The sequence below is a fragment of the Sabethes cyaneus genome, chromosome 3 (assembly GCF_943734655.1).
Source record: "Sabethes cyaneus chromosome 3, idSabCyanKW18_F2, whole genome shotgun sequence".
Taxonomy (NCBI): domain Eukaryota; kingdom Metazoa; phylum Arthropoda; class Insecta; order Diptera; family Culicidae; genus Sabethes; species Sabethes cyaneus.
The window spans coordinates 176213733-176237417 of record NC_071355.1 but is presented as its reverse complement, the minus strand read 5'-3'; the positions used below and the strand labels follow the sequence as shown (position 1 = coordinate 176237417).

General features: G+C 39.8%; 1 protein-coding gene across 1 annotated transcript in view; it reads left to right on the top strand.

The window, feature by feature from the left end:
• LOC128741609 (uncharacterized) overlaps positions 1 to 23685 on the top strand; it is a 112815-nt gene that overhangs the window by 54703 nt on the left and 34427 nt on the right. Inside the window, exon 3 of the mRNA XM_053837549.1 lies at positions 1519 to 1559. The gene's annotated coding sequence lies outside the window, so the exon portion shown is untranslated. The remainder of the gene's footprint in view (positions 1 to 1518; positions 1560 to 23685) is intronic.

Genomic DNA, 23685 nt, shown 5'->3' with positions numbered 1-23685 from the left:
ATTACATTAATTTAACAACTGAATTATCTTTCACATTTATTTTTTTTTGTTTCCTATGCTTTTCTTATTTCAGTTTCTTCTACCGTTTTTCGTTAATTTTTTTCTATTAGTATTTATCAGTCCATTTTTTACTTCACTTTTCCCTTACTTTTCTCTTTGCCTTTTAACGAGAATGTTGTATTCTATTTCCTTTCCCATAATTCTTAACAGCTTATTTTTCTTTGTCAAATTACTCAAGTACGCATATTTGCGTATTTCCATCAAGCCATTCTAAAATCACTTGCACCGGTGGAAAGGAATTTCCAGCTGGGATGTGTATAATTTTTTCCGAGAATAAGATTAAGTGAGTCGATTGCGAAGATCTAAGCAAACGCTGCATGCTGGCTTGTATTGCCATTTTTCTTCGGCTTCTTTGATGCCCAGCTCGGAGGCCAGTTGAAAGTGCCGTAGCCGGGTGTCGGGTGCCGGGTGCGTTCGGGTAGGTTGAAAATATCATTTGCATAGATAGAAATTCTACGCACGTCTCCGACCAGAGAACTCATCGAGATGGCACGTTTCAACTCGAATGGTATCTATCAGTGAACTCATCATATCTGCGTGCAAGGAAAGTTACTGAAACTCACTTATAAACCTTCCACCTTTGGTTGCGAATTTTGCGGAGATCAAAATATGAATATCGGGTGAACCACAAAGAAATGTCAGGTCATTCAACACCTAATTCTCATACCTTGTAAAGAATGTGGCTTTATGATTAGTCATGTACGAAACGAAAGTCGTTCACTTCCTGTATTTGGGTTGCGCCTCGCAGTAATATTGGGCGGAAAGATCTACCATGCCGTATTGGTAGATTATCGATTACATGATTTATTGGTACGGTTATGGAGAACGCAACACTACTGAAAAAGACACAAGTCCGATTAAAAAAGAAGGACATGAAAAGGAAGAGCAGGTAACCGGCAAAGACAACATCATTTGATTACATATTTTGCCATGAGGGTTTCTGCGATGCCATAACACGGCATATAGATGAGTATTTGGATAAACAACAAGCATGAGAAAATACGAATTGATTTGGTGCCAAGTTGACGGAGGACATGATCTCATGAGGTATATGCCAGCAGCCCTTCCTACATCAATATATGTATTGAACGCCCAGGGAATAAACATCAAAGGCGCCTCACAGAAGACAAGTTTGTCCGGGTAAAAATAGATATGAGTAAAGGTAGATATAGCAACAAGCAGGCGATAAAAAGCACAAATCCAGCTTTGGAACCGCTGTCTGCCGACGATGTTTGTGAGAATCAGATGATGACAGAGGAAAAACTTATTTTTTCTGTTATTGGGACGGATATATCCTTCTCAGCTAAGATGATTTTCAAATTTTGAATTGTTCAAACAAGTGAAATTATTATAACAGAATTATTATTATTACCGATGTAATAATTTAAAAATGCTATTTCAATTATTATTTCTTGGTATTTTATGTGATTCTAATACGATTTTCCAATGTTTTTTCAGATCCGAACTGTACACATTAATTAATGGAAAGGAACAATAAGGTGAGAAATATTTCTACCGTAGCCAATTTCAACTTCTGTTAGAAAAGAGAAAGTTTGAACCTCATAAAAACTACAATGCGCACAATTTATAAACTATTGCAATTGCAATTACTGCAAAAGGTCAAGTTCTTAAGGACGTTTATACCCATGGCTTTACCTTTGTTTTTTTGCAATTGCAATAGCCAAGAACCACTAGCAACGGCACTTCACTGGATAATTTCAAGGGTTTGGGAAGATGAGAAATTACTGGAGGAGTGGATGGAAGGTGTGGTTTGCCACATCTGCAAAAAGCGGGATCGAATAGATTGCTGTAATTACCTCGGCATTACGCTGGTCAAGCCGCCTGCAAGGTGCTCTCTCAGAGTTTGTTACATCGTCTATCTCCAATAGCAAGAAAATTAATAGGGCACTATAAGGCGGGGTTTATGGGGGCTCTGCTACTACGGATCAAATTTTTACTCTTCGGTAAATTCTCCACAAATGTTGAGAATACAACGTGCGACGAGCCCACGCATCATATTTTCGTGGTTTCCAGGCAGCATGCGATACAGTCGAGCGTGAACGGCTATGGCAGATAATGCACGAGTACAATTTTTCGGGCAAACTGACGCGAAATTTACTGATCAAAGCTACCCTGGAGCGAGTGATGTGTTATGTACGTGTTTCAGGGGCACTGTCAAGTCCTTCCGAATCGCGCAGAGGGCTGCGGCAATTAAATGGACTGCCCTGTATATGATTCGGCGAGGGACATCGAAACGAGAGAAACGATCTTCAGCAAGAGTAATCAACTCCTAGCCTCCTCCTCCGGTTTCATCCATCCGAAAGACGCTTTTATCAAGGAGTATACGCCGTCGCACAAAGCTGACGATGTACAAAACGCTAATACGCAGATAGGTAGTCCTCTGTGGACTTGAGCTTGCGGAAGACATACGTGCGCTTTGCCGTATTTGAACGAAAGATGTTGCGAATTATATTTGGCTGAGTACAAACGGATAGCGGAGAGTAGCGTAGGCATATGAATCACGAGTTGTATGCACTACTTGGAGAAATTCCCATCGTACACCTGCCAAAGTTGGGAGACTACGATGGGCCGGCGACGTCGCAAGGATCGCGGACGACTGTGCAGCGAAATCCGTTTTCTTCAAGAACCCTACCGGAATCAGGAATAGAAGGATCTAACGTGCTAGATGGCTCGAGCCGGTTGAACCTGACTTGCAAATGTCGAGGCGCTCAACTAATTGGTGATGAGTAGTCCAGGAACGAGTTCAGTGGAGAGGAACTATACGGCAAGAGTTACCCCGGCTCTATACTGGTAGAAGAAGAAGAAGCGTATACGCGAAGGCAGCCTTCGACTTATCTACAAGAAGCTGAATATCTGCTTCATTGGCCGAGATTCACTTCGATTATGAAACAAATTTCACAGGCGCTAAACGCGTCTTGAACAAGCAAACTAAGCGTATTAATGAAGACTCAGTAGTGATTGACACAAACAGCGGCACGAAGCAAGTACCATGGTGCTATCCTTCGCTCTCCACATAGCCAGTTCCTGGGAGCGCTTGGTGCAAATTATCCGTATCACATTACCTACAGATAGCATTAACAGTAATTAGTTAATATCTGCTGAAATGTAACTTATCATCAATATCTTAGAGAAAAAGAAAACTGTAGAAATATGACAATCCACGTTCGTAAACCATAAATGATAGACAATCATTTAAATCGGTTTCGCTAATCGGGTCAAAGATCAAGTTTTGTTTATTTACTATTTGATGGGACTTTCAACCGTTGGTTGGTTCGCCCAAAAAAAAATCAAGTTGAAGTTAATATAAAACAGTGTAAAGTAACAAGTAAAGTGTCAATTTATTGGGTTGATGTATTGTTACTGGTTCGTTGCTACTCGTCAAAATTTGAAAATCTTTTCCGTGGTTCGTTTGCATGAGACGAGGATAAAAGTTTCTCAGCACTGTGTCGTTCAGTTGGCATATCGCCAATTTGCATTTGTAAGTTACCGAAATTCCGCCATTCTATCTGACTAACGATACTCAATGGCGTGAAATAACCATTAAGTTTATTCCTAAAGGTGGACGCGCGACATACGAGCAAGCCAAAAGTTTTAGACCAATCAGTCTAACGTCTTTCTTGCTTAAATCACTTGAGCGGATTGTTGATCACCACATCCGCGAAACAAGCTTAGTAGAAGTTCCTCTTCATTCAGCACAGCATGCTTATCAAAGTGGCAAGTCTACAACCACTTTATTACATGATGTGGTGGATAAAATTGAGGTTGCTTTTTCACAAAAGGAATCTTGCTTAGGAACTTTTTTGGATATTGAAGGCGCGTTTGATAACGTATCTTTCGCTTCGATTTTGGAGGCTGCTCGTTATCATAATGTGCCTTCAATAATCATAAAGTGGATAGAACAAATGCTTAGTAACCGATTGCTTTTTTTCGTCCTTACGGCAAGCAAGCATTTGGAAGCAAAGTGTTTGTGGATGTCCACAAGGTGGCGTTCTCTCGCCTCTTTTATGGAACCTTGTGGCGGACGGCCTATTGAGGAAACTCAATGGTCTAGGCTATCCGTCATATGGTTTTGCGGATGACTATCTCATCCTAGTAGTTGGAAAGTGCATAAGCACATTATTTGACTTAATGCAGCAGGCACTACGTGTCGTAGAAACGTGGTGCCGAGAAACTGCACTTTCGGTAAATCCGAGCAAAACATCTATCGTCTTATTTTCAAGACGTAGAAATACCAATGGAGCTCGCGCTCTGCGCTTTTACGATTCGGATGTTGATGTTGTGAACGAAGTGAAGTACGTGGGGTTGATTCTCAACTCCAAGCTTGACTGGTCCACAAATATTGATTTCCGAATTAAAAAAGCGTGCATGGCCTTTGGGCAATGTAGACGAGCAATTGGCAACTCTTGGGGGCTTAAACCCAAATACATACACTGGTTATACACGGTCGTTGTCAGACCAATACTGGCGTATGGTTGTCTTGTATGGTGGCAGAGAGGGGAAGTTGTGACTGTCCAGACAAAGCTAAACCATCTTCAAAGGATGTGTTTAATGGCAATGTCTGGTGCATTTACTACAACTCCTACTGCCGCCCTAGAAGCTATTTTCAATATTAAACCTCTACACTTCCACCTGAAGCAAGAGGCACAAATATGTGCTTATCGACTACACGCGATTGGCCTTTGGCAGTCTGTGGACGGTTCCACTGGTCATACTCGACTGTGGTCGCAAATTGTTGCTGAGGACAAGTTTCCCCTTACTCCTAGCGATGTAACGCTCATGCGTACTTTCCCGTATAGGACTTTCTCAAGTGACTTTCCTCCTAGAGAGGATTGGATGTCAGGCTACATGGAAAGGAAAATTTCCGACTATGTGGTCTGTTATACCGATGGTTCCTTGTACGAAGGTCGCGCGGGTGCTGGTGTTTACTGCCGTGAGCTGGAATTGGAGGAATCCTATTCGTTGGGTAGTTACTGCACCGTTTTTCAAGCTGAAATCTTTGCAATTATGTGCGGAGCTCAGTTTGCACTTCAGAAAGAACTGATAGGCAAGATTATCTACTTCTGTTCTGACAGTCAAGCCGCTATAAAAGCCCTTTGTGCGGCTAATTCTAAATCTAAAACAGTCATCGCCTGCCACACCCAATTAGAAGAACTAAGCATTCTAAATGCCGTTCATCTGGTTTGGGTTCCTAGCCATTCTGGTATAACCGGAAATGAATGGGCTGATGAACTAGCAAGATCTGGAGCAGAAAAGTCGGTTTTCGGACCGGAACCTGCTTTACCAATTGCGGCATGTTGGATGAAACAAAAGATTCGATCTTGGTTTTCATCTGAACATGTACGTTATTGGGAAAATCTTGAAACTTGTCGTCAAACGAAAAGTTTCATTGTTAAGCCTTGTGAGAAGGTTGCGAAATTTCTTTTGCAACACTCAAAGGTAAATTGCAGTATTCTTGTCAGATCACTGACTGGTCACTGCAGACTAAATTATCATATGGCTACGATTCAGCGAGCTGAATCGTTTCATTGTAATTTATGTGAATCCGACTACGGTACACCATATCACGTAATTTGCAACTGTCCTGCAGTAGCACAATTGCGTCATAGGATCTTTGGATCCTACGTCTTAAATGAATCGGATTTTAGGAAACTAAAATTACGAGACATTTTGATGTTCCTTACCGAAAGCGGTATTGAGCTATAAGCTCTTATTTATCATGAGTATACCCCCCAGGGGGTATACTTTTGATAAGTTAACTACCAAGGATTGCAGTATCCCCTCGGGGGTACAAAAATCTCTCGGTATATATATGTTTGTGTTTGTCCAAATTCCTCATCCAGCCCTTCCTATTCCTCCTGTTTTCCTTCCCGTCCTCATCAGGTAAATGATGACACGGGCAAGATGGGCAAGGCACAAATCTTCCACATGATTGTGAGGAACGTGCTGCTCGAGCCAAAGATGCTGATACCCCGGCTCTATACTGGTAGAAGAAGAAGAAGCGTATACGCGAAGGCAGCCTTCGACTTATCTACAAGAAGCTGAATATCTGCTTCATTGGCCGAGATTCACTTCGATTATGAAACAAATTTCACAGGCGCTAAACGCGTCTTGAACAAGCAAACTAAGCGTATTAATGAAGACTCAGTAGTGATTGACACAAACAGCGGCACGAAGCAAGTACCATGGTGCTATCCTTCGCTCTCCACATAGCCAGTTCCTGGGAGCGCTTGGTGCAAATTATCCGTATCACATTACCTACAGATAGCATTAACAGTAATTAGTTAATATCTGCTGAAATGTAACTTATCATCAATATCTTAGAGAAAAAGAAAACTGTAGAAATATGACAATCCACGTTCGTAAACCATAAATGATAGACAATCATTTAAATCGGTTTCGCTAATCGGGTCAAAGATCAAGTTTTGTTTATTTACTATTTGATGGGACTTTCAACCGTTGGTTGGTTCGCCCAAAAAAATATCAAGTTGAAGTTAATATAAAACAGTGTAAAGTAACAAGTAAAGTGTCAATTTATTGGGTTGATGTATTGTTACTGGTTCGTTGCTACTCGTCAAAATTTGAAAATCTTTTCCGTGGTTCGTTTGCATGAGACGAGGATAAAAGTTTCTCAGCACTGTGTCGTTCAGTTGGCATATCGCCAATTTGCATTTGTAAGTTACCGAAATTCCGCCATTCTATCTGTGCTTCTGACTAACGATACTTTCGAAACAAATACTATTTTTTTTTGATTTTTTGAATTTTTTGGAAAAGTTTATAACTTAAAACTGTGTTTTGTATGCCAAACAATTTGTTGGGTTAAAAATAGATTGAATAGTTACAATATTTTAGAGATTTCTTTTAACTTTTCATTCAGCAGTACAATAATTGCTGCTTAAATCCAAAGCTATTTAACATGATAAATTAACAGTGTCAAATAATATTTTTGAATATAATAAATACACTCGAGTACTTTTTTTACAGTTTTTTTTGAATATTAAGAACGGGGCAACTTAGACTTCAACTTCGTTTATTTCTCAATACATTTGGGAGAGGCCCGACAATCGTCACGTATTTTGTCAATGGTCCCTAAGCTGCACCGTTCTTGAGTAATCGAAAAACACAAACCGTGTAAAAAAGACTTGAGAAAATTAACCCCTTCCCCCCGTTCCTTCTCCCAAAATTAGAGCTGGTACACTAAAAAATAGTGCGACTGACAGGGGGATGCAAAACGCTTAAAGAAAAAGCATAGCATTTCGGAACTTGACCTTTTATTTTTACTCAACGGGCCTCGCAGTCAGCTGTTACAGTAGGTAGGGGAAATGTGTATAATGTGCCCCCCCTAAGAATAAATGGATATATCTCTGTTATGCTTCCCCAAGCTAACGTGACAACTACGAGTATATGTTGGTATTTAAGCTTACAACCAATTGCAATTGTTTATTTCGTTTAGTATTGTGGAATAAAGATGCTAGGAATTATTTAAGAAAAGCACCTAAATGTTGTGTTTCTCGTCTGCGCTGGGTAAAATGCCCCACCTGCGGTATAATATGCCCAATGCGGTAATTTGAGTATTTCTACCAGTGACAGACCAACTCTACTTTGTAGAAAGTAAAACTATTTCCTTTGTTTTCAAAATATCGTATTTTTATATAAAATAAACCTAGTTTCGGCCTTCTGGTGCACGGTTTCTTTTCTGCGTGGGGCACATTATACCGCAGCTGTGGCATTTCGCACCGCGTAGTTGAATTATCTGGAATTTGGACGTAGGTAATAAATTATTCCCACCACGGTAACTCTACAATAGTAATTGAATTAAATAATGGCAATTGACTTCAACTTAGATCTGTTTACATATGTTTATAGCCACATTTGCAAGGGGGGCAAATTGCACCACCGCAAGTGGGGCATTTTGGCCTGCTTTTACTTATTTGAAAAAATATTAAATGCTAAAGCAAATAAAGCGTTTCAAACCGCCATTTTTGGCAAGGATGTCTTTTTGAAGTTCACTTCACGCAATCAAATCGCAACAACCGGTTATTAACAGATTTTGACAAGAAAATAGCTTATGGAAATGACGCCAAAAGTTACATCGGAAGCTGCTCAAAAACAAATTTATTTTTGTTTTGTTTTTACAGCATGTGACAACTGTCATACTTGCATAGTAGGCTAGTTCCATCAAATACTATGGTTTCTGGGTAGTTTTGCATTTTAATACCGCTTGTTTAATGAAAAACGAAGGGGGGGGCACATTGGCCAGGGGGGGCACGTTATACACAATTCCCCTACAAGACAATTGCGGAGCTAGTGCTATGATCCTTTTGACTCTTACAGGCCCTCGCAATCGAAATTCGAACATACCGTCATCCGGGGATACTTGCAACACTTTTGAACTTTGACTTAGTATAACTTTCGATGTATACCGTTTAGGTCCAAGTGTAAGTAGCCAAAACTTGAATAGTGGTGAGTACTTTTGATTTATGATTATGAGAAAAAATATAAACTAATTGAGTCTGCAGAATGAACCGAAAAAAGGGGTGTTGCAAGTTACCCAGTAAACGGGATTACTTGCAACACTTTTCTGATTTTGCGTTTCTTATGGTTTTATATCTGATTTCAAACCGCGAATGACTATTTTGAGATATTTTGAATGTATTTGTAGTAAAACAAGAGATACTGGAGGTGTTTTCTGTTTCCCAATTGCGTCTATCGCTTTTTAAAAGATATTCGGTGAAAATGCAGCATGTCGGCGAACTCCAAATTGCCGTTTCAAGGCACGTGGAATTTTTCACAATTTTAATTTTTCTGGAGATGGTGGTAGACAAAATACCATCGTACAGATGCCATCTTGCTTTGTACATACGGTCTATTACGATAATTTTCATTTTTTCAAGTGCTGCAAGCCGCGCCATATTGGAAGTAACAACACGAATTCATCTTTTTTTCTCCAAGTTCAAAATATAAACAAAGCTCAAAGTTGCTATTTGTTAGCTTATATGATACATGTTGGCACTGTTTCCTTAGCAAAACGTAACGATTCGATGGGTTCAGCTTTAGCTGCAAGATTTTATTAATTTAATAACAATGTTTGTCATAATCACTTTACAACTTACAAATTTTCAGTACAATCTACACCGATGAGATTCTTCCCTTTATGTTGAGCACTTTTAGATCATTCAACTATAATTTTATACGCTTTGTAAATTAGGTATCTAGATAATCTGAACTTTACTTACTTTTAATTGTAAATAATAATTTAGCTAGGTTTTAATCAACAAATTAATTTTATCCAATAGAGTAGCTTTTTAACACTTTTAAACAATAATTTAAATCAATTTTAACTTATAACTTGTGAGCGTGACTTTCCGATTTTGCTAGACTTGTTTTTGTTTTCAATACGATCCGTCACTGTGATGCATGTCAAATATGCCCAGTGAAAATTAAATGCTCAGCGTGTAGTCTACACTGCCAAACATATGGGGGCTATTCGCCGTCACATTCCCCAGCCCGTGATCCGTTGCAATCTCCTTGCTCAGGATCACCATCCATCCTGACGTCGAACAAAGTCAACTTAACTACCGGTCTTCGAGCAACTCCTCTTTTCGTACACGCCCAAGTCTGCCGTACCCGATCATCTGGTCCCACAAGCACCTCCTCTATTCGTGTTCTTTCTTCCTTCTTCATCTCCAGCATGCGCACATCAGGTTCGTTTTTGAACTGCGAATCGTGCTGATGGAACTTGTTCTTCCGCCGATTGAAGAATGTCGCACGACAGTTCCGCGTTGTTCGCACTTTGGGCGCATTGCCATTGGCCTTGTAACGCCACAACTGGTGGATGGCATCCTGTCTTCGCCCCTTCCACTGCAGCTGCTGACTTTTCTGACACGGAATCGCCTTCGTCAATATACCGTCCAGCGGGAAACGATATCGCACCTCGGCACTGTGAACCATCGCTTTATCTAGTTCATCGTTCTTTGCCAACTGGGCGGATGAATTATGCCGACGGTTCGATTCAAGGACATCAGCCTTTCGCCTTGCCACCTTCGTAACCTGACGAGTGTGGCCCTTTTCTTGGTTCAAATCAAGCTTTGAATTGGTCCATCCTCCAACGTGAAACCCACAAGTGAATGATTCCGATACCGGCTGTATGCAGCCGTAGATACTCCAGCCGAGTCTACACTTGGCAGCAATTGGTTGGTCCCAACCTCCTTGCCGAATCTTTAACGGAACCGTGAGTTTCAGGTTGTCAAGACCAATTAGTAGCTTTGGAGTAATATCTCTGTAATTTTCGACTGGCAAACCTCGCAAATGTGAGTGATTGTTTGCCAATTCGTGGTATCGCAATGACTGCATCGGCAAGTCAAGGCTGGCTACGGTCCGAACGTTGAACTGCGCATAGCGTTCGGTAGATCCACTACCCGAAATCTCCATTCGTATTCGTTTGGAGTTCGGTTCATTCCGAGTAACATTTCCAGTCCACTGTAAATTTAACTTTTCAACCGGTCCACTAATTCCCATTTCTACAGCAACTGCTTCATCCAGCAGTGTTACTTGTGAACCTTCATCCACAAACGCATACACTTCAACCTGACACCGTTCCCCGTACAAAGTTACTGGAAGAATCCGGAAAAGAGGAGCACCAGTAGTCTGCTGGCCGGTATGGCTCGTAGAGACTGCTCTGTTTACTGATGGTGTTGTCGCATGTAACAATTTGTGGTGACGTAGACTGCATCCTTCAACTCCACAACCTTGCCAGGTCTTGCACGGCCAATTCCCGTGTTGATTGAGACACGTCCAACACAGCGAGTTTTGACCGACAACCTCGCACCGCTCGTCTACGTTTAAGGCCTGGAACTTGTAGCAATCCGCAACCCTGTGTCCCTCTATTTGGCAAAAGATACAGAACTTATTTGCCGATGATGGCCCAGCCGAAGGTTGCTCCGAATGAGCTTGCACAAACCCTCGGTCTTTGGGCTTCGGGTACGTTTCCTTGGATGTCTTTCCTGCTGGGGTGTCGTCCATCACCTCGAACGCTAACTTCACCAACGAAGACGTGAACGCTCCAAACGTTCCAAGATTAACCTCGGCAAAGGAACTTTTATATTCCGACCACTTCATCTTGTAATCTACAGGATGTTTCCCTACTAGCTCATGAAGTAGAGACGGATTCATCAAATGCGATTGCTGCTTGGCAGTCTTCAGATGTTCCACCAGATTATCAACTGCTATACCGAAGTCAACTATACTCTCCAAACTGTCCGTGTTTAGTGGAGGAAGACGATGAATCCTTTCAGTTAGCGTTTTAATCAACGTTTCTGGCCGACCATATCGTAACTGCAATATTTTGATGACATACGGCACGCTGGTTGGACAAAGAAGCCTACTACGCACCATTTCCAACGCTGGACCTTTCAGGCAACGCTGCAACCGCATTAAATTTTCATCCTGGGAAAACCCACACGTAACCGTAGACCGTTCAAAGTTACTGATCCAGATTGGCCACTCCTCTGGATTCCCAGAAAATACCGGCAGGTCTTTCCCCATTACTTGTCTCGCCGCTAACTGACGGCTGGTCGGTGGTATCTCCGCTCGTGCATTGGAATACTGGCTATCATCGTCCTTAGTTCTCCCGGGTTCCTTCGGCTTCTGGATACTTCTACGAATATGATCGCGTTTGGGACGGGATGCATCAGTGTTGACCAGTTTACCGGAATTCCGTTCCAAGACATTGTCAACTGGTTTCTTATTCTCTCCACCTGTTTGCTTATCTGATTGCTGCAACCACAAGTTAACCTTTTCCACGGACTTCGCCGCCTCACTTTGACAAACGCTCGAAGTATCACTACCGCGCTGCGACAGTTGCCGGACAAGACTATTCATTTTTTTGAGAGACTGCTGTCTCATTTTTGACTGAGCTTTACGAAACTTTTCCTCATCCGCGAGCTGTTTCTCTTCGAACGCCTTTTCCTCAGCCAACCTTTTGGCTTCTAATGCTAACTCTCGCTCTTTCATTTGTCTTTCTAGCTGTAGCTTTCTTTGCCTAATCTCCTTTTCCTCTATCAACTCTTGCTCTTTAATTCGCTCTTCGATGTCTTCGAAGACTTCCCTGCGTTGGATGGTACAGTCAACGTCTGGGGACCTGCTTTCTGTGACTGCGCGCGACCTGCGTTGCCACACGAAGTACAATTCCACGACTGATCCGCTACACTTTCGTCTACGTTCGCACAACTAAAATGATACCAGGAACCGCAGGAGTCACATGCCACCATGTCCTCAGCATTGTCCGGTCGATCGCAGACTGCGCAAGCGGATTGCAGATTGTCGTCACCCATTCGGCTCATTTCCAGGGGATCTCTCGATGAAAATTTCTAAAGAAATTGTTGGCACTGTTTCCTTAGCAAAACGCAACGATTCGATGGGTTCAGCTTTAGCTGCAAGATTTTATTAATTTAATAACAATGTTTGTCATAATCACTTTACAACTTACAAATTTTCAGTACAATCTACACCGATGAGATTCTTCCCTTTATGTTGAGCACTTTTAGATCATTCAACTATAATTTTATACGCTTTGTAAATTAGGTATCTAGATAATCTGAACTTTACTTACTTTTAATTGTAAATAATAATTTAGCTAGGTTTTAATCAACAAATTAATTTTATCCAATAGAGTAGCTTTTTAACACTTTTAAACAATAATTTAAATCAATTTTAACTTATAACTTGTGAGCGTGACTTTCCGATTTTGCTAGACTTGTTTTTGTTTTCAATACGATCCGTCACTGTGATGCATGTCAAATATGCCCAGTGAAAATTAAATGCTCAGCGTGTAGTCTACACTGCCAAACATATGGGGGCTATTCGCCGTCACAATGCACTTATTGTGTACAGGAACCAAACAATAAATAATAATTCCATGTCAATGAACTGAAGCAACTTTGCGCATCCATTTTTCTTACTCTGAAAGTGACATTACTTTCCAATCGTATAAAAGCAAGCAAAACAATGATATAATGGATTAAACTTCACTAAACAATAGGTAAACATCCCTTCTTTAAAATGGCATTGAGTACAAATGGTTATGTTAACAAACAAATGCGTTAGCGCTGTAGAATGCGCGATGCGCCAAAGTGTTGCAAGTAACCCCGGTGTTGCAAGTATCCCCGGATGACGGTACGACGAGACTAACAGGGAGCGATATTTTAGACACTAAAACTTCCCCAATTGCTTGTTGGTTTTCGTTCTAAATAAATAAGGAGGTTGAACCCAAGTTACTGTGAACAAACAGCATGACTTACAATCGATTTACCTTGCAGCATTCTAAGTTGTAAGCTGATGTTTATTGTTAATGTATCAGCTAAATCCAGAGCATCCATGTTTGTATCTACAAAGCAGAATATCGTTTCATTTCACTTAAAATAATTGGTTGAGCACTAAGTCAATTAAAAGAAGTTGAGATATCGAGAATGTTTTGAAACAAAAACGAGAACCACACCAAAGAAGAACGTGTTGTATTCGTAATTCAATACATGTGTACCTACCGATGCAATGGAATGATTCGAACTTCGAAGAGCATAATTGAGTTGTATACAAGTAGATATTTTAATATTACATCTCGAAGAGAGCAAGAATCGTACTGGGTTACTTCCTCCTCAAATTTCTACTTCGGCTTCTGGGATCAATTTGGAAGGTTTTAAGTTAAGACACAAATGCATACTGAATCCCTGAAGCTCATGTTGATTAAGTTTCAAATTAAAATATCATTAGTGCAAGTTACAGATAGATATGTGCCATTTCATTTTATGTGTGTGTTACTTTTATTAAATTGAAGACTATGCTTGTCGATCCTCTTACCAAAGTTAAAAAAGAACTTTTGCAGACTCAACCGACGATATCAAATGATAATATATCTATATAACTTTGTTACCGAACCAAAGAAGGTTCTGTACTGCATGCGATTGAAAAATTAATTTGAACCGGCATTTTTTCTCATGCTCGAAGCAATACGAGTGCAACTAGCTTTTTATGACAGTCTTTTACCTCAACAGGTAACTTACACCATCCACTACTATTGCATATTCATTCACTTAACGTTCGCTTAAATTCATATTTAGATTTATGCTGATGCGCAAAAACCTGCACAACGAGCACTTCAACAATGCTGCTGAAGAGCATCGAGTCAACCGGAACTGGTCTACTATAGCACACCATTTTTCTCCGGTCCAGTCAGTGGTTCTATTATTATTATTTTCTTTCACACCGCATTCACTTCTGGTGCTGCTCCTATGCTGAATAAGCATCCCGGCCAGCCCGTCGAACGTTATGTGGTGCATATAATAAGGCTGCGTCTCTTTGGCTTTGCGTTTTTGGTCACCGACATACAGGATCATTCGGGGCACGGTTGTAGAATGCTAGTTTGGAAAACCCACTGCGTCACTACCACGATGCGGTTTAAGCAGCCAGTGTGACAGAAATCCTCGCGGCTGCATGCATGCATTGTGGGGATGGACAAAATAACTCTAGAATAATTATAACGATGTTTAGTGGTTCATGTTGATGATAATCGATGAACATCTAAAATCACTGAAATTAAATTCTTTACGTACCTACATTGACCATTGTAATGAGATGGCGGTGAGCGCACAATTTGACCATCCCTAAACTATGGAGCTGTCGAGAGGTAAGGTAGAAAAACCTATTGGTTGCTGTTTGCAGTCCTGGTGTGAACGGTAAATGGTTAATAAAATTTTAACACTTTTTACCTCTTAGGCTATCTGCCATTTGCATCAGCAGCAACAGCTACCGGTATGTGGCTGATGTAGCAGAATGAGAGGCTCGTTTCGGTGGTTTTATTATTATCGGTAGATTTTCAACCACAACATGCTCTGCACCGGTAGGATAAAAAGGGGCTAAATTATTCAGCTTTATGGGATGAAACAGTGCAGCTTTATCGTGCAATTAAATTTTGTTTTAAATCTCATTTCTGATATTGCGAGAGCGCGAAAAAGAAAGGGAGAAAACACTACTCTCGTTCTCGAACACTTACGAATTAGTTATTTTAAGACAAGTAAATGCTAAATTTGAAATTAGAAATATTTTATAATTTAACCTTAAAGACCCAATCAACATATCGCTTTAAAAAAAGTAATTAAAGCTTGACCGCAAGCCAATAGTTAAAAAAACTAACGCTTTAGTATGCATTAAATCAATTTTCTCTTCTATACAACCGTAAACATGGATCATTTTTGCTTATACACAATCGTTAATATTTTTACAGATCTGCTGCATTCATTGGGACAAAACAAGTGGGGTATTCAGTCGGTGTAGCTTGCTTTAGTTCGAGTTAACGACACACTTTACGTACATGTATATTTCAAAAGCTTCACCTACACCAGGAATTCAACTGTCCGTACCATTAGCTTGGGTAAATGGTGGAAATAATACCTGAAATTATACCTTTCGGTGGTTGTTTGGGTTGAGTTAAATCGACCGAATGACCGTCGACTATGAACTAGTTAGACCGTAGAATTAGTTTGAACGATGTTTATGGTAGGCTATTCGAAGCACGGTATTCGGTAGTATAGTCTAGTTTCCAATGCTAGTATCGAATAAAAGGCTGCATTTGATACACCTTTGTGCTCAGCATACAACGCTATGTTCATTTGCTTTACCGCTCTCCATGTTATGGTGTGTCAATGCAATGCGACAAAGCGATAGGTTAAAAAATTGTTTTCAGTGCTTCAATTTATTTTTCAAAGTGAATAAAAATCACTGCTATGTCCATGGTGAGCCCCATTTTGTAGTTGAAATCATTTGTCATTTGCTATTATTCCATTGACAAAACGATATTAATTAAATGTAATATTTTTCTTCCTAAACCACTCACGTTCTGTTAGTAAACCAAAAAGAAATGATCAGACGGATTATTGGAAGACAATATCTCCACATGCGAGTACACTTCCAGGATATGACGTATAAAGGCAGCAGAAATATGAGAAATTAGTTTTACGTAAAGTAAGAAACCGATTAATCAGGGTTTCCTATTGTAATGAATATGAATATATGGTCCTACCACCTGCCTTAGCAGAACATCCGTTCATAGCAATGAACCTATCATGTCAAAAAGAGTTGAACATATTCAATGATTGGTCATGCTTCCCAACTCTTGTATGAAGGACCAAAAGGGAATTGAATCGTTTGTTTGAGAAACCCCACAAGTCCACTCGACACTATTGTTGGAAAACAACAAAAAACTGATTTTCTCAAAATTTTGAACCAATCGTCATATTTTTTGGTATGAGGTTCTATGATAGTATCTAAAATACATAATGTAGACTTATCTTTTGATCAAAATAATGATTCTAGCTAAAATTACAAGGCTTTAAAGTTGATGGATATTTGGGGTTTCTCAAACAAACGAGAAATTGACAGTGCAGTTGAGTAGTTTTAGGCCGTTTTTATTCAAACTTGTGATCTTTCCATGTTCGTAGTGTGTAATTTGGTACCATATATCACTGGGGATGTTAATTTAGTACGTACCGCTAAAAAGAAGAAGAAGGGAGGGGCGCTAAATATTATTTATTAAAAATTTTGAAGTAGAATATTACAAGTGTTAGAAAAAGTTGTGTACTTTTTTAATCGAAATTTTTATCATGGTTTGCATTTCCCTATTAAAAAATAAAAGGTAAATGGAATAACGGCGGGTTTTGAATTGCATAAATGGACCAGAGTAAAACGAATTCACATCGCATAGAATAACTTGATACTTTGCTAGTAGTAATTAAAGATATTATAACCAGAAAATAAGTATTTTAAATCTTGTATAACAACTGTACTATGATTATGGAGCAGAATCTGAGGAGCAGGGTCTGTTCTCAAATTACGTTATACCAAAAGGAAATGGAGATACGTGAACAGCACCTTAAATACTTCGAACGGATAAACTATTGATTTTACAGTGACTCGGGAGTGCTCGACGGATCACTCACATTAGATAAATAGAAGATTAAACCTTTTATTTATATATTGTGCTATTATTTACATTGTATAGTAATTAGTGGGCTACTGCTTTTGTGAGAAACGCATGGATAGTTTAGTCTGTCGATTTCCGGAACGAGATTGCTACAGTTTTTACTGTATCTTGATTACAAGAATTGTTTATTTACGTTTATCTTGTCGACAAACTAATCCAAACCTATCTGCTTTTGCAATCAGCTCTCACTTTTCCAGCTAAAGCTTTCTTTTCTTTTTGATTTCATAGGCCGTTCTTTTACTTTTAATAACTTTCGCCTTGTATTCTGTAGTCCGCCGAACACTATGTTTCTTCTTTTTGACTGTGTCCAACTCGTAATTTTTCGATTCCGAAGACATTTTTATACGATTGAATTGTGTTCCTAAAACTGCTTACAGCATTGCACGTAAACATTGAATGATAATTTTGTACCTATCGCAGCGCCGCTCTAGGTGATTATCGGAAACATGGATATTTGGGGTTTCTCAAACAAACGGATATTTGCAACCCCAATTAAAAGGGGTTCGTGGAACTAACTTTGTCTGGAATTTTGAGGGAAGGTGTAGATATCCTCAAGGATTCGAAAACTGTTAAAAAGTCAATTTTCATAAAAATGGCGTTTGTGGGGTTTCTCAAACAAACGATTCAATTGGTCTATAAGCAACATCACTTACACGTACCAGGGATTTAGAGAATCTCCTTCCAAGAGTTAAGTCGCCTGAGTCAATCGTTGAATAAACCGTCTTAATGCAGAATGACTCCAGCAGGTGGGGCGGGCTCTTCTCCCCACCTCTCTTCACCCACTAATTATCCACGATATGTTGTTAATCGGGCCAAGATTAACCCTAGAAAGTTGACTGTTTCACTCTCCCTAGGCCCACCGCTTGAAACAAGTGCTCTGATGGTTCCTTCCTCTTCCCCATTCTAGTTTATTTATGAAATGTGGTGTATATGGATAAAAATAGGACAATCTCACCGGCAGTCCTTCGAATGGAATAGAGTTGCGTCCTTTTAGTTTCCATAAGTGCTTCCAATAATTAGTTTAATTTTTTCCTCTGGTATCTAATATCCATGTGCAGTATTAACCAGCCAAAGTTTTATATGGCAGGAGATACTTCATAAGCTAAAACGAAAAAAATAATTGAAATAACTTATTTTATGCTTACCTATTAACAAGGTCGTGTGGCTTCGCCGTCGGCCCAAAACCTCGATTTTGAGATCAGGCAGCCGGGAGCCACCCAGCATCGCACCTCCTAGCTTGGCTACTCAAAAGAGCATTACCAGGTATGGCCACGTGGATGCGCTAGGTAGGGGCTTGGGATGGCTAGAGCTATATTGAACACTCCTTATTTGCCTTCCCCATTTCATACCCATCAGGGTTTCCTATTGTAATCAGTTAAAAATAAATTAGTCTAGGGGGGCCCTACTATAAAAGAACAAAAAACTACGGATTTTTGTATATTTTTTTTTTGAGCATGTTGAAATTAAAGTTGAGTGTTGGGGTATTTTGGTTATTGGTAATATACAGAGCTGGTTCGTTCACTTTGCCTTAATTTTGATTCATTTGACAGTACCGTCTCAGCCGAGCAAAATTTGATAAAGTTGTATATGGAACGTTTGTAGAACTAGTTATCATCTTCAATTTTGCTGAAAAGTTTTGCTGTGTCTGTTGTAGTTACAATGCTACAATGCTAGTACATCATAAGTAACTAAATGAACGTACATTTAGTGACTAATAAGGTACTAGCATTGTAGCACCGTAAACACAAAAGATATTTAAAGCTATATTGTATATTTTCTAGATTCAATAATAGTGAATATTATGCTGTTGGCAGCTGGGCGCGTGGATATTCTCTAGAAAATATTTTCTTGTGCCGGGAAGCAACGCACATTCGTTGAACAACGAAATGGGCCTAAAACTTATCGACTTTGATGCGTCCAAGAACATGGCCGTACGTAGTACCTTCTTCCAACATAGACTCCTATACATGAAGGCCTCCAAATCAGACAGAATTCCAGATCGACCACGTTTTGAACGACTGCCGGCACCCCTTAGCCATCATTGACGTCAGATCCTATTAAAGCGCTAACGCTCAGACCACCGATGGTTAAAATGCACCCAAAACTCCCCGTTGTGAACAAAGCTAGCTTCGGTTAAATCCCGCGCGGAAGAAGCAACCAGACGACGACGCAAATTTCGTGCACTTATTCGAAGATACGCTACCGGAACTTGACGAAGCCCTCTCGAAGACTGTTGGAACACCATCAAAACAGCCATTAGCATTGTAACGGAGAGCGGGCATGTGGCACGGAATGAACGGAACGATTGGATTGCCAATAAAGGGTAGAAGGGTAATGAATGAGGAGAACGCTGCGCTACAGAGACTATAGATTACAGAGGCGTCGAGACACTCAAAATTCGCTAAAATTTGAATCAAAACGGAGAGTACCATCATCAATAAGGGTAACTCTCCGCTTTCGTTCAAACTTTTGCGGTTTTTGAGTGTCACGGCGCCTCTGTAATCTATAGTCTCTGTACGCTGCGCAAGCGATCACCATACACAGTGCCAACACGTCAGAACGAGGAAAGACACAAAAATACAAAGATGCAGCGAAACCAAATCTTCTGGCAGAAAAACCGTTGCCTGGTAGAGCAGGAATATACGGACTTGTGCCGCGAGCTGAAATGTGTCGGGATAAGAAAGGCAGTATTTTGACGATAGATCGTGAGGTGATCGAAAGATGGAAGTAGCAGTTCGATGAACACCTCAATGGCGCCCAGGCGAAGAACCACGGGGGCGAGTAAAGCAATTTTGACGGTGCGACAAACGGAGAAGAGGTGCCAGGCCCAATGATAGGCGAAGTTAAGGAGACTAATCTCAAGATTTTAGTCTTGACCTTGGAATGAGGTCATACATATATTAATATTTTTTTGAAACAATGGTTCTACAATTGATGAAGGGACGGTAGGGGAAAGAAATGAAAATTTTTTTGGTGAAGGAGGGGGAAGAGCGGAAAGGAAGGGGGGGGGGGGTATTGGTAGCTATGCTTGACAAGTAGTCATTTTGACTCCTACCTTTTGTCCAATGCTGGAAGGTGCATGAGTCGAACCAAGCTGTAATCTGAGATTATCTGAGGGTTCGAATCCGGTTATAATCTCAGATTACAGCTTGGTTCGACTCATGCACCTTCCAGCATTGGACAAAAGGTAGGAGTCAAAATGACTACTTGTCAAGCATAGCTACCAATACCCCCCCCCCCCCCCCCCCTTCCTTTCCGCTCTTCCCCCTCCTTCACCAAAAAAATTTTCATTTCTTTCCCCTACCGTCCCTTCATCAATTGTAGAACCATCGTTTCAAAAAAAGAAGTTAAGGAGGCTATCACGCAGCTTAAGAATAATAAATCGGCTGGGAAAGATGGCATCGAACCGGAGCTTATTAAAATGGGACCAGAAATTTATCAAGCCGACTTCGTTGAAGGACGGTCAACAATGGATTGAATATTTACACTGCGAGTGCGACAGATCCTCCAAAAGGGCCGTGAATACAGAGCTCCCATGCACCGTTTGTTCGATGACTATGTTTACAATGGCTTTCATAAGCAGTTCCGTTCAAACAGATTAAGCCCCCTTACAACGTACCCTGTACAAGACGCTTATTAGACTGCTTGTTCTTTACACGCATGAAACATAGACAATGCTTGAGGAGGAACTGCGAATGTTCAGAGTATTCGAAAGACGAGTACTAAGAACGATCTCCTGCAGCGGACGGCAGAACGAACTATGGAGGCGGAGGATAAACTATGAATTCGCACAGCTCATTGGTAAACCTAGTATTCAAAAGATGGCTAAAGCTGGACGGATACGATGGACAGAGCATGTAGTAAGAATATCGGACATCTACCCTGCAAAGATGGTATTTGCTTCAAATTCGGTAGGAACAAAACGACCAGGGGCGCAGCGAGTAAGAAGATTAGACCAGGTGGAGCGAGATCTGGCGGAGAGTACATGGTGTCCAGGGAACTGAAAAGCGGTATCTCACTGATAAGTAAATTGAAGGAACTTTGTTCATCAGGCTATGGCAAGCCCACTAAGAAGGAGAGAAAAAGAAGCAACTAAGAAGAAAAGCCAACTAACAAGAAGTCAGCTAAGAAAAAGAGAGTTTTCTCATAATGTATTAAAAAATTGGAAACTCTAATTTTTTGTTTTTGAGATACAATTTTTTAAACAGAGAGAATGCAATGGAGATGCATGGTGTTTTGTTTTTACCCGCAATTCCACGGCTATTTCTAGCAAACAAATAGATATTTCTAGTTCGTTTTTCCCAAAAACGAACAAGTTTCAAGACAAAATTTAAAAAATGGGGTTTTTGATGTCCTTCCCCATAAAAATCAATTAAAATACCTTCAATTTACCGCAACAATTCCTGTAATCGGTCCAGTCGGTTCAAAAGTTATGATTTTTCAATTTCTATGGAATTACTGAGGCGTCTAAAATGTTTCATGGAGGCAATTATAACGTAATGCAAATTATCGCTTAAAAACTGCTAAAAATTCAAAAATCTTATCAAATGAAATGATGATCGGAGATTTATTTTTCACTTTTCAACGACTATTCTAACAAAAGTTCTCTATTCACTAGAACTGTTGTACAAGAGAAAATGTGTGAGCATGAATAACTGCCTAACTTTGCCGGAATTTTTTTCCACTTCAGCTTCACATAAAAACCATAGGGTAAGAGCGCCCAGAGTTATTGTGGGTATGCAAAACATATCTCAGAATAGCTATGCACAATTGTAAAACGAACCCATGCGGTGCATGAGTACTTCTACCGTACTAGCTCAAGCTCGGACAAGCTTACAATTACCGTCATACTTACTTGTACTTATAAGTGTATTTAATTTTTATAAAAAAACAATAAAAATTATATTATATAATAGCTTGAGCAAAAATTTTCACTTCATGTTGAAAAACAGCGGTTTTATGCCAGGAAACAACCGCAGTGTAGCAATAATTTACTCGTACAAATGGAACACGCGGTGCCAATGACTTATTGTATCTCTAGCTACTCCTTGGATTTGCTCGGCTGGCATGCTAGTGCACTATGTTCACCGTCAGGTAAAAATCTCCAAAGAGCAATTCTGGCTGGCGTTAAATATATCATTCGCGGTATTTTATTATCTGCATCTTTTACCGCCGCCAAGGTGCGGGCTGTAGTACAGTGAAACTCCTGTAGGACAGAGCCAATGTTTTCATATCTGTAAGAATTATAACGCAGATTGTTGGAGGTAGTTGAATATTTGAAAATGTATTCCAATCGATTAGATAAACAGCTTAGAGATTATAAAGTATAAAGTAATCGAGTATTTTACCGAAAAGTTAGTTTCAGTATTCAACCAACTAAATTAAATTATTTAAAAAAGGCACTAGCGAAATAACCTTCAAAGGTACAAATGTCATGACATACCCGCTACGATAAATGTTTGTACTCATGCAGCAAATTGGTTCTCAACTCTGCGAAATCATACGAAACAAATTGAAAAATAATTGAATGCCAGCCGACCGGCTGGGTGCGAGATGATACAGAAAAAAAAGTTTAATATATGTTTGAATTTTTGTAATGCATCTCTTTTCTGTTCCAGTTAAAATGTGTTGCAGAGCATGTAACCAACCGGTTGTAACTTTTCGTGCGGATTGCTTTTTTTATGTTGCTTTCGATAGGGGCAATGCACGGCTACTGAAACCGTGTTTGCCCTGCTTCTTGCTTTTGAGAAAATTAAAAAATGTAATCATTTTTACATCAGTCTGGTCGACTAAGTGAGCGTACGAAACGGTATGGTGTGGCGATTGGGTTTAAAAATTACGACAATCAGTATGATATGAAAAATAATTTCTGTCAGTTATTCTACGGTTTTTTTGTTGTTTCTGTTCATTTTTCGTCGGCATATTCTCTTCGTGTCTGTTGTCAATCGTAATAACATTGGATTTTAATCGTATCATTGAGCTATTCATTGAAAAGTTGTAACATAAATGTTTTCCTGGATACGTTTTCATTGTTTAAACATTCAGAAATCAAAAATTTTTGTTATTCATTTGTTGTTTTGTTTCATAACGGAACCAGTTTTGAGCAAAATCGACGCACCTTTAAATTTTCATAACGCTGAATTGCTGTAAATTTCTTTCTCATGACTGTTGTTTCGTTACCTACGAAACTTCCCCTCGCAAAGGTGGTTGATAAGTGCATTTATCTCATAGCTCTATTTTTCTTTTACATATTCTAAATGGTAGAAGCCGTTGGATTCGACTTGAAACGCTTTTTCTATCAAGTTGCGACGTTTTTACATTTCTCAGTTCAATGCGCAAAATTATTATCTACTCGTCAGTACAATTTGCGGTATCGTTATGACACATCTGCTACAGATGCCGAATGAATAATGTGCGTTTCATGAAAATCGTGTGGTTACAGACATGTTCTTGCATATGGTATGAACAGTAACCCCAACAATAACGCAAGCATTTTTTATGCAGCGCTTGCAAAAATATAAAATATTTTATTGACCTTTGATAAAGAGTTATAACACTTGTGATTCCATTCTAGT